The sequence below is a fragment of the Hipposideros armiger genome, unplaced genomic scaffold (assembly GCF_001890085.2).
Source record: "Hipposideros armiger isolate ML-2016 unplaced genomic scaffold, ASM189008v1 scaffold_138, whole genome shotgun sequence".
NCBI lineage: Eukaryota > Metazoa > Chordata > Mammalia > Chiroptera > Hipposideridae > Hipposideros > Hipposideros armiger.
This window is the reverse complement of record NW_017731488.1, coordinates 3,300,338-3,317,395: the sequence shown is the minus strand read 5'-3', so window position 1 is coordinate 3,317,395 and position 17,058 is coordinate 3,300,338. Positions and strand designations below refer to the sequence as shown.

The following is a 17,058-nucleotide window of genomic DNA, read 5'->3' as shown; positions in this document are numbered from 1 at the left end:
GTTCCAGTGAGATAAAATGGGAAGGGTTTGAACTCTGGAGCAGGGGATCAGTGCTAAGGTCCAACCATCTGATCAGTTCTAGATGTTAAGGTCCAACCTCTGGAGAAAGAAAGGGTCCTGCCCTGGGGGTTGGCATCGGAGCAGAGCGGGATGTGTGGATAGTGCAGAATAGTGAAGATGAGGAGGGCAATGAAAGTCTCCTTTAGAATCAGACTTCTTGGGTTTAAAGCCTAACCATGAGGAGTCACTTACCCTCTCTGGGCCTTAATTTCCTTGTCTGTAAAATGGGTATAATAATAGTGTCCCTCCCCATAGGGTGCTATGAGGATTAAACTAGTTAATTCATTTATTCAGTAACACCTGCTAGGTGCCAGACATATTTCTACGAGCTGGAGATAATAAGTGGTCGATATATACCGGGGGTGCCAAAAAAAATGTATACACATGACTTGTGTTCATCTTTTGTTATCAGTATAGATTGAGTATTACAATTTTAATACATTTTTTTCCTTAAAATGTGTATACATTTTTGGGGGGGCACCCTCTGTATTAGCAATTTTGTTATCAGTTAGGCATACTCTGGAGGGGAGGGGGCTGTTCAGGGAAGAGGAAGAGACGAGGCTGAGGCTTTAGAATGGGGATGAGTGACATGATAAAATGCTATAGAAGAAATAATAGGTTGATATTTATTGAGTGCTTACTCTGTGCCAGGCATATTAGCTCCTGAGGCAGATGCTCGTATTATCCCCATTTTGCAGATAGGAAATAGGTTCAGAGAGGTATAGTGACACCCCAAAGAAAGACAGCTAGTAGGGAAGGGTGGAGCTGGAATTTGAGAGACTCAAAAGCCAGGCTCTTAATCATAGAGCTTTAAACCTGATTAAGAGATGACATGAGGTGGGAGCAGTAATCCAGCAGAAAAAAGAGGTAGAGACCTGGCTAGGAGAAGGTCAGAGGTGGGCAAGACCTCCAAATTCAGGAAACAATGAGGAAACAGACCAAATCAGCATAGGCTCTCCCACTGGGTTTTCCCAGCAGTAAACAACCAGGCATGAGCTCAGGGAAGGGAGCAAGTGAAGACTGGATGCAAGGGTTCCTGGAAAAGATGGGTCTTGGGAAATAGGCCTGAGTTGAAAGAGATGGAGTCAGTGCATTCCAGCCAGAGCACACAGCATCAGCAAAGGCCCTGAGGTGAGAATGAGCAGGATGGCTTAGGGCTGAGAAGTGGGAGGAAATGGCTGAGAGAGGTCAGAATGAGGATTGGAGAGGGTTGGTGGCCTTAGGGCATAGGGAGAGTAACAGCCCTAGGGAGATAGAGGGAGGGTGATAGACTCAAGAGGCTTAGCTAATGGAGAAATAGAAATAACCCCCCATCTGGACAGGAAATAGAGAATCACTATTCTCTATCAAGAGGGCAGGCCTTGGAGTCAAAGCCAAGCTAGGTTGCTTTCTACCCTGTGATCAGGGCAAGCCACTCGAGGTCTCATTTTCAAAAGAAGGGGTAACGGAAGTACCTGTCTCCTAAGATGAGATGACCTGTGAGAAGTGCTTAGCACAGTGCCTGGCACATAGTAAGCACTTGAGTCATTCATTCATTTCTCAACTACCAAGTGCACACTTGGTATCAGTCACCTTTCTAGGGCACACAGCAGAGAACAAAGTAGATTAAAATCCCTGCCCTCAAGGAGCTTACATTTAGGGGATGAAACAGATAGTTAATACAAAAATAAGTAAACTATGTGGTTTGTTAGATGCTGATAAGTGTCAAGGAGAAAAATGAAACAGGGAAAGGGCTTAGGGAGTGCCAAGGTTGCAGGGTTATTGCAATTTTAGCTTCCCAGATCAGACGAGATCGGGCGCATTCAGGGTTGTATGGCCATAGACAGGGTTGTTGCAATTTTAAATAAACTTATAGAGGCTATTGTTAGTATTATTTGTACAGCAGGTTTTAGTAGAAAAAGTACCTTCCAGTCTATAAGGCATTTATCCTTCATGAGAATCATATGAGGGGTAGGTATTGCTGTCCCCATTTTATAGACGAGGACATCGAGGTTCAAAGAGAAGGATCTGACCCAGGAGTCATGACTCTGAGGACAGTGCTATACCACCGTCTGCCTGTGACAATCGTAGTGTTCCTGAAAGTCCAGGGAACAGAAGGAGAGAGAGGTTAACTGGAGAGCATATGGGCAGCGGCTAAGGTGGGTCAGTGGTGAGGGCTGGAGCTCAGCTGGAGAGCGGGGGCACAGGCTTGCCTCCTGGAGCCAGAGCTGCAGTCAGCATACCCCAGAGCTGGGGCCTGATCAGGGTGAGTCCAGAGGGTGGCTGCACCCAGGAGCAACCCTGAGGGCAGAGCGGGGGCAGCAGGCTGAGCCTGAGACACTGTGTGATTGAGCCAAAGGGGCAGAATCTGTCCAGAACTGAGTGATCGTGTGGGTGGTATGGAGACTATGGGGAGGGGGAGAGAAGAGAGGAAGAAGTCAGCTCCACTGACCAGACAAGAGGGAACAGCGAGGAGGTTGGCAGGGGCCAGAGCTGGCTGTGAAGGCTCTTGCATGTCAGGCTAAAGACCTCAGCCTTGATGTTGTCGTCAGCAGTAGGGAGCTATTAAAGGTTTTGGAGCAGGGACACAGTACCATGAGAAGGAGATTGGCACTAAGTGGCAGAGATTTAGTGGAGGCATTTGGGGGTGGGAAGCCCTCTGGGGGGCTATCAGTAGCTGAGCAGGTGAGAAATGATGAAGTCAGATCAGAGAGACAGCTTAGCCTAGTGGTAAGTGAGTGGGGCCTGGGAGACAGTATTCCTGGGTGCCAGCCTCAGGTCTGCCTCACATATTCTGAGGGACTCTGGGATAGTCCTTTCCCCTCTGTGTGCCTTTGTTTCCTCATTTGGATTGAACTTTAAAGCCCCCCCACCCCTTTTTGAAACATTTGGGCTAAGGATCCTTTTTGAGAAGATGATGAGAGCATGGGCCTTCTCTTCAAACAAATACCAAAAAAAAGTTTTGGTTAAAATACCGTGAGGTTTATAAACCTGCCAAAGTCCATCCGTGGAACCAAGATAGATGATCAATAGTAATAAAAGTCGCAGCTAGCATTGCATGCTTGTTGTGCTGGGCAAAGTAACAGACATCATGATCTTAAGGCCGTACAACAACCCTATGAGGTAGGTACCATTATTATTATTATGTTTAACAGATGAGGAAACTGAGGAAGCCTAGAGAGATGGAGCGACTTGCCCTAAGTCAGAGCTAGAATTAAAGCCTGGGTTTGTCAGCTCTAGAGCCCAAGATCTTAACTGCCAAGGTTAAGGCTACGATTTCTAGGATGGAGGAAGGAGAAATAGTAGGGAGGGAGGCAGGTGTGGAAGGAATTTCAAAGACAGCCATGGAGAAGCAGAGCTAGAGGGAAACTGTGAGAAGGGGGGGGGGGATAGTGGTGCCACGCAATCCTGAGGTGATAGGCATGAGGTGGTTGGTTGGAGCCCTCTGGTCTAGATTCTGGAGGGGTTGGTTATCTGTCCCACATGACCCCCAGCTAAGTGACCTGCTCTGGAGCCTGCTGGGAAGGGGTAGAATGCTTTCTTGGCCTGATTATGTTCTGCCCCCTTGGCAGGGAAGGACCTAGCCCTGACTCGTCCTCCAGTGCTGTCTCTGGAATCTACCCTCCCTCCTTCTTCCCAAGGCCATTGGGTAGGGCCAGTGGGGCTTGATCTGTTTAGGGGAGTTCAGAAATGGAGACACCCTTTCCATCCCAGAGAAGAGTACTAGGGCCCATCCCCTGAGATCAGAGCAGAATCTGGAACCCAAGCCGCATGGGGCACATGCTCAGCTCTGGTTTAGATCCTGATCAGCAGTACGATCTTGCAGGAGGTGATCTAGATTAGACCAGCCATAGTCTCAGGCTGGAATCTCGATTCATTGTGGGTTGGACTAGTTGGGCCTCTAGAACAGGTTGGCACACTTTCTGTAAAGTCAGTGAAAATTTTAGGCTTTGTAGACCATTCGATCTCTGTCATGAGTACTCAGCTCTGCCATTGTGCCTTGAAAGCAGCCATAGACAATGCATAAAGAAATGAACATGGCTGCGTTAGAATCAAACTTGAATTATAAAAACTGGATTTGGCTGTTGGACCACAGTTTGCCAACCCCTGATTAAGAACCTCTCCTCCTGAGGTTATGTAGATCTTAAATCTTACTAGACAGTGATCTCTAAGCAAACAAGGTTGGGGTGTCAGGCTGGATGACCTAGACGGTGTTCTAGAGCCACACACTCTTGCTGGGATCTAGATATTGGGAATTGTTGAAGAGGAAATATACTAGACAGTGGTTTAAAGCAGACTAAACCATAATCTCTGGTTGAGCCTAAATTCACAGAAAGCTGGAGTGGGGTGGGGTGGGGGTGGGGGGGTGAGATTTAGACCCACACATAAGCTGTAGTCTGGATATGGGGAAATTGATGAGCTGAAGCCACACAGATATTATTCTAGAGCTGGCCAAGTCTTGGTCCTAAGCCAGAGCACCATATGATCTAGAACAACACTTACCAATAGAAATGTAATGGGAGCCACATATGTAATCTAACTATTCTAGTAGCTATGTTAAACAAAGTAAAAAGAAATAAGTAAATTAATGTTCATCATATATCTTATCTAACTCAATATATCCAAATTATTATCATTTCAACCTATAATCATTATAACAATTGAGATATTTTACTCTTTTTCATATTTAGACTTCAAAACCTAGTGTATATTTTATACTTACGACACATACCAATTCCAACTAGTCACATTTCCAGTGCTCAATAGCTAGTTTCTACCATATTGGGCAGCACAGGTTTAGAAGTAGGCTTTTCTTTGGGACCAGGGTCCAGAGGAGTCAAGAGCCAGAATGATCTGGAATATATAGAATTGGACACACCAGAGGTTATACTCTTAGCAGGCTTGATGGGTATAGACTAACTCACACTGGGAGAGCCTCTAGGCTATGGGTTGGAGGGGAGGGGGGGCCTCCCTTGGAGTCCTGACCAACTGGCCTCCAGCTCCTCCTTCCCTCATCCCAATGTCACCTCTGACTCTCGAGTCTAGTCTGGCCTGGCAGGTGGGGTTGGGGCAGGGTAGCAGCTGGACCCTTGAGGGAGCTGGAGCTCCACCCCTCCAAGCCAGCTGCTGCCAGCCTTCCTGGACCGACTGTGGAAACAGGGGGCCCAGAGACAGAAATAAACTGCCAGGTTTCCGGGGAGGAGTGGGGGGCCTGCCAACCTTTGTGCTTCCTTGCTCAGGGGGTGGGGGCAGGAAGCAACTCCAGGCCCTGTCCCAAGCTGTTACCCCAGCATGCTATCTTCCCTTAACCCCCAGATGCCTCGACCCCCATGGCTGAGGCCAGGCTAAGTCTAGAATTTGATGGATTAGTGAACCCCTGGGGGCTCAAGAGTCTGGATCTGGCCCTTGGGAATGGAGGGTGATCTCCAGGGCCCTGGACACAGCTTGGTACCTATGGGGTAGTGCCTCTGTGCCCATTTCTAGGACCTTATCTTGGGGGCCCTCACTAGCTGCCCCACTGCAGGAGCTGAACACATGCAGAGGGCTGCAGCTGGCATTAGACTAGGAGTTGGAAGATCTGTGTTGGGGGTTCTGCCACTAACTGGCCAAAGGCAACTTTGGGCAAATCACACTTGGAGCCTCCCTTTCCTCCTCTATAAAAGTGAGCAGTGCTTGTCCTGCTTGTCTCTAGGCACTACGGTTCAGTGGTTAACTCAGGCTCTGGAGCTAGAGTTTATCTGACTGTGTCCTCTGCCATTGTGTGATTTTTGGCGGGTCACTTAATCTTCCTGAGCCTCAGTTTCCTTATCAGCCAAAAGGGGATATTACCTACTTTATGGGAGTCTTACAATTCAAGTGCTCAGTGGTGGCTATTACCATTGGATAGTCGTTAAGCTCAAAAGGGTTGTAAATGAAAATGCATTATTCAAATGTGAGGGATTCTTCCTCTGGAAAGCGTCGTCTCAGACCGCCTCATTTTATAAATGGAAACACTGAGGCCCCATAAAGGGAAGGTGTTTTGCCCAAGGACAAGGACACATCAAGCAAAACTTTATTTGGTACCCGCTATATAAAGCCAGGTGGTTTATTCCCAATCTACCCCCAATTTACAGGTAAGGAAATCGAGGCCGGTGATTGGCCGCTGGTGCACCATGGCGCTATCCAGTGAGGCCTGAGTCCGTCGCTGGAGAGGGAGTGCCCTGGCCGCCTGTGCTTCCCGTAGGAGGGGCGCGCAGGTAGCGGGCGTCCTGGAGCTGCAGCCGGAACCAAGCGCGCTATTAATAATCCGTCCGCGGGGCCTCGGCGGAGAGCGCAGGTCCGGACCGCCGCCGGGCGCCTACCGGACCTGGGCCCGAGTCCGAGCCGGGTCGCGGCGTACCCCCCTTCGCCCCGCCACGTGACCCACACACACACACACACTCCGCGGGCAGCCGAGGGCCTTGGCTGGCGGGCCGGGGGCCAGGAAAAAGCCGAAAACACCGAGGCTGGGCCGCTCCCCTCCCGCTCAAAATAGCCCCCGGCCGGGGCTGCCACGCATTCCGCCCGCCCGGGGCGCGGGAAGGGGCGGCCACCCCGGCCCCCGCCCGGCCCAACGTGGCTGCCGGGCCGTGATGGAAGGGGGGGAGCGAGGGCGGGCCGCGCGGCCGTCCGGCATGTGGCTCTCCTTCGGGGAGCCTTGGCAGCCCGGGCTGCGCGCTGCGCCGGGATGATGGAGAGCTTCTGGAATTTCCTGCAGCTGGAGAGCGCGGCCGGCCGGGGGAGCGGGCTGAGCTCGCGGCTGGGGAAGGGGTGCCTCGCAGCCCGACCCTAGGGGGCGCCTCGGCGGCGAGAGTTGTGGGGGTTGATCTTATGCGCCCCCAAACTGCGGGACAGAAGGCACACCTCCCCTCCCCCGCCGCTCTTTTAGGTCTGGCGGGGGTCCAGTCCGGCCCTTTCGGTCTGGGCGGCGGAGAGGGGCCAGGTGCAGGCGACGCCCCTCCCCCAGCCGCCTGGTTTCCCTCTCACCCGTCACCTCCTCCAGGAGTCAGAAGCTCGGCGGCCTCCTCTGGGAGGGGGCGGGGGTGGCAGGGATAAGGGGGCAGCGCAGGCCTGCCAGGTAGCCAGAGAGGCAGCGGCGGGAAAACTCGGGGGCGGACCGTTCTGACCCGAGAACGGCTGGGCCAGTGGACCATAGAGAGCCTCCTGCCCCTACAAGAGGCATCTCAGGGCTTCTAGGAGGGAGGCGAGGTAGTCCTCCAACAACCCCTCACCCCCGCAACTGGTGGGGGGCAGACGTGCCGGGAAAACCCTGGACAATTTTTTCCGACGGCGGCTGCAGCTTTTTTTCGGGGTGGCTCGGCACCTCGCAGGTCCCGAAGTCCAGAAAAGGGCTCCCGGGAGGGAGGGGCTTCCTTTTACAGGAACCCTGAGATCCTGGGGAGTAGGTAAGTGACCTCTCAGGGCTCACTCTTGGCACTGTGGGTTGGGGGAGGGAAAGGTCTACTCTGCCCTTTGTGGAGGAGGGGAAGGGGTGCTTGCCCACAATTTTGCTAGTTCCAGTACCATTTGGTGCTCTGCAAACTGATGAACCGTTTGGCAAGTCAGCAGGAACCTCCCCCGCCTGGGATGGACCCCGTCTCCCCTTGCCAGTGGTCCCTGAACCTAATTTTCTGCCCAAACCCAGCACACCTTCACCATATTAAACAAAAGTGGCGATAGGTACAATTCAAACCCCTTCTCTGCCATTCACTGGCTGCGTGACCTTGAGCAAGTCCCTTCACTCCGTAGTCCCTTCACTCCGTAGTCCCTTTGCGCATCTGGAAAACTATGTAATAGTACATTGGCCATGGTCTTGTTGCTGGGCTTAAAAGTTGCACAACATTTAAAGCAATTAGCACATAGTAAGGGTGGAAAATAAAGGGTACCTGTGTAACATACAGCCCCATTCAGAGTAATATAAGTATCTGAATCCCCTTCCCCTCCAACAACCCTGTGAAATGTGGCTTCCCAAGGTAAGTAGTGCCTCTCATTCAGGCCGGGAACATTGAAAGACGTTGGTTTTATTGCGTGTTCATTTATTCATTAAACACATATTTAATGTTCTCTGCTAGCTTCAGACTGGGGAGAGACTTCTGAATTTGTGCTGGGGACTGAGAACTAGAACTAGTCACCATGCTATGTTAAAGCTGGAAGGGCCCTTGGAAGTCCTTCCTGCTGGGCTAGCTCTTAGTACAGATGGGGAAACTGAGGCCCAAGGGAGGGGGCCAAGTCTCATAATGCTCCTTTTGCTGTTCTGGTGTGGGGGAGGAGGGCTGGCTGGCAGAGCTCTGGGCTGGGGAAGTTGGGGCAGCCCCTGGCCCAGCTCCCTGGGGTATGGCCCAGGCTGGCTGAGAGTCTGATGGAATTCCACTTCCTCTTCCTCCCATCTCCATGCTGACCTTTCACTCCAGCGCTGTTAAGAGTGGGTGGGGGTGGAACCCAGACACCCAGATTCAAATTCAGATGCCTGTTGGCTCCCACTCAGCCCGAGATGTTGGGCCTTGGCCTGTGTCAACTCCCACCCCCCAGTTCTCCCTATTTCCTGTTGGATTGGCCTTCCATGTGTACTGGAAGGAACTCAAGGCTCCATTTGTTGTCTGTGTGAACTTGAGCAAACTACCCCACCTCAGCGAGCCTCAATTTGTTTTTCTGCAAAATGGAGTTGAAATAAAAACGACCTAGCAGAAAATCTCTTTCCCATGCATCCCGGAGGCTTCCTGGTAAAACTATTTAAATAATAAAAGGCAGGGATTCACTAGAATTTACATTCTAGGCCTAGGAACAGCAATCTTGCGGTACCTTTGGTTTAGGGAGGCAGCTCTCTGGGGCCCTGGGATAGGAAGTGGGGTGGGGATGATTATCTACCAGATCATTTTGGCAAAGTTCAGATTCGAGCAAATTTATTCGCCAGGATTCCAGGGCTGCCAGGTGCCCATGTCTCTGAATGCACTGCCGGGCAGTACACATAAACTCCTCTTTAGGACTACAGACTCCCTCTCCAACTAATCCAGCCCCGCCTCCCTAGCCACAGGGAAGCCTTCCTGGGCTGACTGTTCCCCCAGTTTCTCTACAACCCTTAGAGGGCTCTCAGTGAGGGGCCAGCAGCAGTATTTGAGCTGTGTGACGTTGGGCAGGCTGCTTCCCCTCTCTGGGCCTCAGTTTCCTCCTGCATGGTGGAGGAGGCTGGGTTAGTGACTCCCTAAGGCACCTTCCAGCTCTGACAGGCTGTGAGCCTGTGTTGACTGATGTATCCTAGGAGATAGGAGCACACAGAACCAAGTCTGCTGGGAGATTTCTGTTGAGGTATCCCCCCCACCCTAGAAGGCTGGAGTGCCTCCCTTTCCAAGACACACCCTTCAGGGACACTGGCCGAGAGTGGTGGGTGGAGGGGGCATATCACTCAAGTGAGTGGTACTGCTGATTCCCAGAGTCCCTGTTGTCAGTAGAGAGGCCTGTGCATAAGAACCCGAGTTGGTGTCAGGCGGGACTATGAGACTGCTGGCTTCTAATGGAAGGGAATGTGTGTGTCAGTGACCAGTCAGCCTCCAGGGAATTGGGGGTGCGGTGCACGAGACAGCTAGTTTGTGAGATGGTCCAGAGAGCGATTGCAGGGGCAGTATGCTGGGGTGTGTGCAAGACAAGAAGGCTAGCAGTGGGAGGGAGAAAAAACAGATGAACCAGAGAACCTGGCTCTGAGTTAGGGCAGGCTGCATAGGGAGGCTCCCGCCTTATGGGGAAGTGGTAGAAGATTCAGCACAGTCAGCCACAGTGCAGTCTTGCCTGTGCCTCGGTTTGTCTGCTTGTTCATAGGTGTTGAGCTGAGCTGAGCTGAGCTGCACTGCTCTGAATTGCAGATGTCATGTTCTATTGTGGGGGTGTCTATATTGGGGTATTGCTAAGGTTTTCCGAATAGTGAGTGGCTGTTTGGGGTGTGTGTGTCTGTACAGGGTGGCATTATAAGGCAGTGGGAAGCTTCTGTCCATTTGGGGTACTTATCAGATTGTACTGGGGGAATCAATTCTGGCTGTTAGGAAGACTTGGTTATATTGGGGGGATTGCTGGGTTGTAAAGGAGGATGTGTTCAGTCTGTGAGCAAATCCTGGCCATGTTTTGGGTGCCTCTCTCACCCCCCACCCCACCCCCATCGCTTACACACTGGGAAAGAGGTCTCCTGGTTTAATCAGTCCCTCTGCAGGTAGGCAAGCAGTGAGCACAAGCCTGTTCACACTTGCAGTAATTTTACCACGGTGCCTAAGTCAGGAACAGGCGTGAATTGACCTTTTAACCCCTTCCCCGCCATGGGATTAGACTCTGTTTCCTGTTCAATCTCCTCCAGAACCAGTTCCATCCCGCCTGGGGGGCCCCCCAAGGAGAGGATAAGCAACCCCCCATCACTTTTTTTCCCCCTCCACTGTTGAGCCTTGGGGGGGCCTGAGGGCCAGGCTGGTGCAGGGTCTGGCAGGAGCTGAGGGCCCAGGCGGGAGTGATAAATATTGAAGAGGAGGGATTTCGGTGTGGGCTGGAGCAGCTGCAGTGGTTCGAGTGTCACACTATCTCTCCCCAGGTTTACTGACCCATTTCCATTCACGCGGCTGCCGGTTTCCTAGCAACGGCAACAGTCCCCCCAGAACAGGCGGAGTGTGTGTCTGCCATTAGCGACTGCCGCAACTGTGTCAAGGTTACCCCGCTCCCTGCAAACCCACCCCGGCGGGTTTGTTTTCTGCCAGCGCCTGGCACACACCGTGCCAGCCAGGGAAGGGGAGGGGAGGGGTCCAGGGGCAGCCCAGTGGCTTGGGTGGGGGTGGGGGGCCGAAGAAGAGCTGCAGTTCCTGGTCCAGTGGGAGCCAACTTGGACTGAGGCCGAAGCAGGCCCCCCTCCCTGGCTGGTGGAATTCCTGAGCCCGAGGGGAGCAGGGGGCGGGGCTGTCCCTCAGCCCTGACCCCCGAGATTCCACAGCCTGGGGGGAGGGGTTGTGGGCCGAGGGGCCTCTGGGAAGCCTGCCCGATCTGACCCCACCTGGCTTGTTCTGCTCCTGGCCTGGCTCCCTCCCACTTCTGCGCAGCTCCGTGCTCTCGTGCTCTCGTTCTCTGCTCTCAGCTCTTTGTCCCAGCCTCGGTGCCTGGGCTCCCCCATCAGACTCCCCAGGGCAGGGTTGTATTTCTCCCATCAGACTAGGGGCTCCTGAGGTTGGGGTTCATGATGCTTCTTTCCTTTTCCCCTCAGCACCACCTCATGACTGTTTTTCCAAATGTCATGGGAGATGAGATTAAACAGTTGGGGTGGCAAAGTCTAATTTTTCTTAACAGGGACAAGTGAGGCAAATACCCCCAATCCCACCCCCTGGGTGAAGTCGATTCTGCTTCTTCCCCCACCTGGCAGTGTTCATATGGGAATGGACGTTGGAAGTAGAGTACCCCTCTTTTTTACCCCAAAGCCTGGCTGCAAAGGGTTAAAGCAGCTCCCCCCTCCCCCCACCTTGCCTTGGTATGTAAGCTCCCCCAGGATGGGGGGATGGGAGGATGGGGGGTCTGTCGCCTTATAGCCACTCATGTGGTCAGCTCAGACCTGACCAGTCACATTCCTGCCCAGGAGGGCTGGAGCTTGAGGTGGAGGGGCAGGGGCCTGGAGGGGGCTGGGTTTATAGGAATGAAGGGGGTGGGGGGGGGTACCAAGAAGCTGGGGCTAGGGGCTGCTGGGAACTTGGAAGCATTGTACAATATAAACCTCAGAAAGCCTAAATCCACCTCCTGTTCCTCTGGGCCTCAGTCTCCCTGTCTTTCTTTCCAGTTTGCACTCTTCAAAATGTTCCCATGGTACACATAGTTGTGATACAGGTACAAACCTGGTCCCAATTCCAAATGGTGGTAGAAGTTGTTTCTGACATGCAGGGCTGCACAGAGACTTGTGGGTAGCCTCCAGTGTGACTTTCTGGTGCTTGGAGGAGGTCGGCTGGGTTTTTTGGCTGGGTCAGAGGCTTTGAAATCTAGGGTACAGAGCAGGCTGTGCTAGACAGCAGAAAGAGACCTGGGCGGGCACCCAGGAAGCCTGGTTCTCTGCCCAGCCCTGTGCCTGACTCAGCCTCACTCTCCCCATCTGAGGGGCTTAGACCAGTGGTCTCTAAAAGCTCTCCAGCCCTGTTAGTCAGTGGTTCTGGATGAGGGATGAGGAGTGGGGGGCAATAGTCTGGAGGGCTGTAGGAAGCTGCCAGCTCAAGGGGGAGTTTGCAACACGATCCCAGAGCGAAAATAGCCCAGGTCATTTTCAGCTGCTTGGGCTGAGGTATCTGATCCTGGCAGGGCAGGGCAGCTTGGGCAGGGGGCAGGGAGGAGCATTCTGTAAAGCCCTCTGGGAAACCGGACCCCAGGATGGGAGGGTGGGGAAAGGTTGGCATGCCCGGCTGGGCTTCCTGAGACCCGCTGGGGCCCTGGCAGGGGCTCCAGAATGGAAAGATGAGGAATTCAGAGGGTTAACAGGAGGTGAAGGCTGGACTCCAGCCCCCTTTGGGTCCTGGCCTGGATGAGGTGAAAGGTCAGCCCCAAGGAGTCCAGGCACAGCTGGGGAAAGAGTAACTCGATCCTTCTCCCTAGCCAGGCTCAGGGGATCACAGAGCCACCTCCCCCAGGAAAGGTGCTTTGACATCCCCAGGAAGGAGTTTGTTTCTACTTGTTCTCAGCAGGAGTTGGAGGCTAGGGGAGGGTCCTGGCCCAAGGGGTCAGGAAGAGCTGCAGGCCTGGCGCCCCAGCCAGTATCTCAGTGCTTTGTCATCCTGGGGTCAGGAGAGGTGGAGGTGAGCCTGCTGGAAAGGTTAGAGGTGGCCCGTCTGGCTCTGGTCTCACTCTGTGCCCCATTTATAATGACTGACGGAAGCTTAGAGGTGGGAGACTCCCCCATTCCCCAACACACACTGATTAGTGAAAGAAACAGCCTGATACTAGACTGTGACGTTGAGATGTGTTTGGGGTGGAGAATTACACCTCGACTCTGAGATGGCTTGCTGTCTGTGGTTGTGTATGTGGTAGGGTGTTAGGGTGTAAGATCAGGTGTGATGAGAAGCAGAGATAATAATACATGGAAGAACATGGGTTCTGGAGTCAAGCTTTACCTAGGTTCACATCCTTGCTGCTGCCTTAGGCAAGCTATTTAACCTAAGCCTCTGTTTTCCCAACCACAAAATGGGACTAATAGTACCCACCGTAAATAAAGGGTAATAGCAAGGATTGGCACAGAATTAAGTGCTTGGTAAGAAGTAACCTTAATGAACTTAATTGTGTGCCAAGGTCACACACAGTGTGGAGCTCACATTGAAGCTGGTCTGACTTCAAAGCAGGAGTTGGTGAGCTACAGATGACGGAGAGTGTAGCTAAAAAAATGTGACTGGGTCAGTGTCCCTAAAGCTCTGCGTGAGGCTGTGGTAGTATGCAGGTCATTCGGAATGGGATGGGGTCAGGTGAGTGGTGTTGAGTCTGGCAAGGGGTAGTTGGGGCAAGCTTCTTAACTCCCACCTCTGGGGCTGGCGATAGCCCCCTCTGCTAACGCCCGGCGGGCTTTGTGCAGCCATATGTGGGTGTAGCTGTCCCCGGAGTGTGACTGTAGGTATGTTTGAGAAGGCGCAGGCATCCCAAGAAAGAACAAGTCGCCTTTTGTACGTGTCCAGCCCCGGGCTGGGCTGGGCCCTCTCTGGGGGATCCCCTGTTTCCGTGCCCAGCTCCCCGCCCACAGACAGCGCCCCGGCCCCGCCCGCCACCTAACAGGGCAGCGAGGCGGTCTGAGCGCCCCCTCCCGGGGACCACGCTTTGGACAAGGGGCAGGGGTCCGGGGTTCGGGGCAGGGGGCGTGCCTGAAGCCCTGCCCCTGCCCCTCATGACATCACTTCAGGTACAACCAATCTCCGGGAGCCCTACCCACGGACGCCCGGCCCCCGCCCCGCCCCCCTTGCCCGCCTCCGCACCGCCACCTCTCTGGTGATCCGAAGGTGCGGTGGGTGGAGGCGGAGGCATGGCCGCCCCATGGGGCGGGGAGACCATTAAAGACCGCGCCCTTCCTGCTCTGGGAGGGGCTGAACATGCAGCCCTGAGACCTTACCGCTCAGCTCCCCTAGAACCTCGCAAGACCTCCTCTTTCCTGGAGCACTCTACCTTCCTAACCACCTGTCCAAATCTTGCCCGGTACCACTTTCTGCAGGAAGCCTTCCAGAACTGATCTTCCTCCCAGTGTTTTGTTTTCTGATTACCTACTCCTTTTTAGGGAGTAGGTAATGGCAATATCAGTACTACTACTAACACCAGCTGCTGTGCACTGTACAATTGACTATGAACCGGGACTGCTCCGTGTTTTTGATGAGATATCTTACCTGATGGATCTCTGATTGCTTTCTACCTTGTAGCCTTTCTTACCCACTGGATTGGGAGTTCCTCCAGGCAGCAATTCCAGACATGGCACTACTGTTTAGGATGGATGATAGATGAGGAGACAGGCCTGTGAAGGGAAAGTACCTTGTCAAAAGTCATGCAGCAAGTAGGTAGAACAGTCAAAGCTAGAACCCAGGTTTCCTGGCTGCATTCAGGTCTTTGGTTCTGGTGTGTGATTAAAGAGTAGGGAGTTGCACAGAAAGATGCTGTAGGCCTTCGCTTTCCCCATAGGAGGGCCTCCCCACCCCCAAGATCAACCTGAAGTCTTATCTTCCTCTGCAGCCCACACCTTGTACCAGAACCCCTGGCATCTGGGAGGAGGGGGAAGAGATAGGGAAGTGAGGAAGGCTTTTGCAGGCCAAAGGGGGCAGGCAGTTCTGGACTACAAGGAGTATTGTGGGCTCAGTGATTGGGGGTACTGGTTCTGCAGACTTAAAAGATTTAGCTTGCAGGTGGGAGGTTCCAAGCTGGGCAAAGAGGAGTGCTGGGAGCCAAAGTATGTGGGGGTTCAGTGCAAGGGAGGCAGGGATTATGCTGGGCCAGCATTCCCCCTACCAACAAGCAGGCCGTGTGGAATGCTGGGAGGCCCGGGGGATGGGGCCAGGCAGCCAAGGTGTCTCCCGGTGGCACAGAAGCAGTTAAGAGCTGCCTCAGCCCGTTCCTTCAGACAATTAGTGACATCTCGCTTGACAACACCACACTGAGCCGATGCAGACCTCAGCCCCCCTCCTGGCGCCCCCCCCCACGGCAGCTTCAGCTGTTTATTCTTGGGCTTTAACAATTGGGATTCTGACTTGGAGGAGCAGGCGCCCCGCACTGCCCTCTGACCCTCCGTCGCCTTGGCAACTGGAGCCCGGTAGGCCTGGGCTCTGCCTTAGGATTACAGATCCTGAATTCACAATCTTGCTCCCCTGCAAGCAGAAGCAGCAGCTGCAGCCGCAGCAGCATGCAGGATCTTCAGCTAGACTGGAGAGGACAGAAAAGAAGGATTCCCCAGGGGCCAGCCTAAGGCAGGGGTGGGAATCTAGGGTGCCCACAGGTGACCTGGAGAGTGGTGCCCTGTTGGCAGCCTCCATGGGGTGGAGCAGGGCCCAGAGTCTTCCTCAGCTCCCAGCATCTCCCATTCACTCTCTGGAAACTTTCTTCCTGGTAGAACCCCAAGGGCAGGGGCGAGGCTTCTTCATCACCCCCTATTTCCCCTCAGACAGCCCCCTACCATGCCCAGAACTCCAAGTGCCAGTAGACTGTGCCCCTGCCGTGCCCGCAGCCATAGCAACAGTCCCCCTCCCTCGCCAGCTCTGCTCCTTCCTCCACCCCCAGCAGCCAACTGCCCCAGCTGAAACCGGAGCCGATGCATCTGCGAGCCTCATGCCCAGACCCACATTCCATTTCTGTCCTCTGTCCCCCCAGCTCTGGCGACATCCCCCCCTCTCCTCACCCCCTCCCTCCTTGCCTCTTGTCTACTCTTGTTGCCCCCCCCACACACACACACACACATCATCATTTAGGGTCTCCCTCTTCTTCCCGCCCCATTCTCTGAGTGTCTCACTCTCTCCAACTGTCTCTGTTGGTCTCTGTGTGTCAATCCCTTGTGTCTCCAGCTCCCTGTGGTGTCCTCAGTTCTCTGTGCCTTGTCCTGTCTGTGGCAGGCTCCTTCTCCATCTCTCTCTCTCCCCCCGCCCGCCGGTCTCTCTGTCTTTTTCTTCCTCCTGTCCCTTTTTTCCTCCCTTTTTTGCTGTTTTCCTTCCTCCAACATTCATATATTCCTATCCCCCCTTCCCCATTTCTCATCCCCTCCTTCCTCATCTCTTTCATCCTTATTCTGTCCTCTTTCTCTTGCCACCATGTTCTTCCTCTTTCTGTTTCTTCCTGAATCTGATTTTCTGACTTGGTTTCTTGGTCCCTCCTTCTCTCTGACTGTCTCCCTCTAAATATGTAGATTTCTTTCAAGTCGTCTTCTTTTTCCACTTGGTCATTTCCCTCATGGCCTCCAGATTGGAGCTGGGAGAGGAGGGGCCCTCCAGAGTCACCCCAAAGGAGTCTCCTCTCAAGTAGGGGACAGATGTCCTGGCAATCCATTGGGCAAATGTAGTTGAATCTCAGGTGGGGATGGGAAGGCCTAAGGTCAAAGAGCCCATAGGAGCTAGGGCACCAGGAACTGAGAATGCCAGCCCTCCTTTTCCAGGTTTTCAGATCCATCTAGTCTGCCTCCTGCCAGCACAGGTCAGGGTAGAGGGTAGTCCCAAGGGCTGAGCTGGCCCTAGAAGACCACTAACTAGAAGGACTCAAAGACGAGCATGTCTAGGCCTCATTGATTCCTGGGATTTATCTCCTCCCATGCCACAATGATGGCTGTCTCAGACTCTACCTCGGTTTCCCCCAGTGGCACAGGGGTACTATCCGTGCTCTATGTCTTCTTTAAAGGACTTTGAGTTCCTGGAGCAAAGTCAAAGTTATAAAGAGGGAAAGGGTATAGAGTGACTCGCATCCCCTTGCTCACCAACCCCAGGGGGAGGGGACTACACAGAAGAATTTGTCTCAGGGCAGGGGTTGAATAAGGGTCCTGTCTCCTTAAGTATCTGGTGGAGGACA

At 53.5% G+C, this 17,058-nt stretch overlaps 1 protein-coding gene across 11 annotated transcripts in view; it reads left to right on the top strand.

Moving 5' to 3' along the window:
• Positions 1-17,058, top strand: part of AHDC1 (AT-hook DNA binding motif containing 1) — a 63,371-nt gene that overhangs the window by 19,018 nt on the left and 27,295 nt on the right. For 2 of the 11 annotated variants that reach the window (XM_019650161.1, XM_019650160.1), the window contains one exon: positions 6,153-6,275. The exons of 7 other annotated variants lie outside the window; for them this stretch is intronic. The gene's annotated coding sequence lies outside the window, so the exon portion shown is untranslated. Of the gene's footprint in view, positions 1-6,152; positions 6,276-6,306; positions 6,356-7,126; positions 7,464-17,058 lie in introns of those variants that run through there. 2 more of the 11 variants (XM_019650163.1, XM_019650162.1) reach the window with 2 other exon arrangements.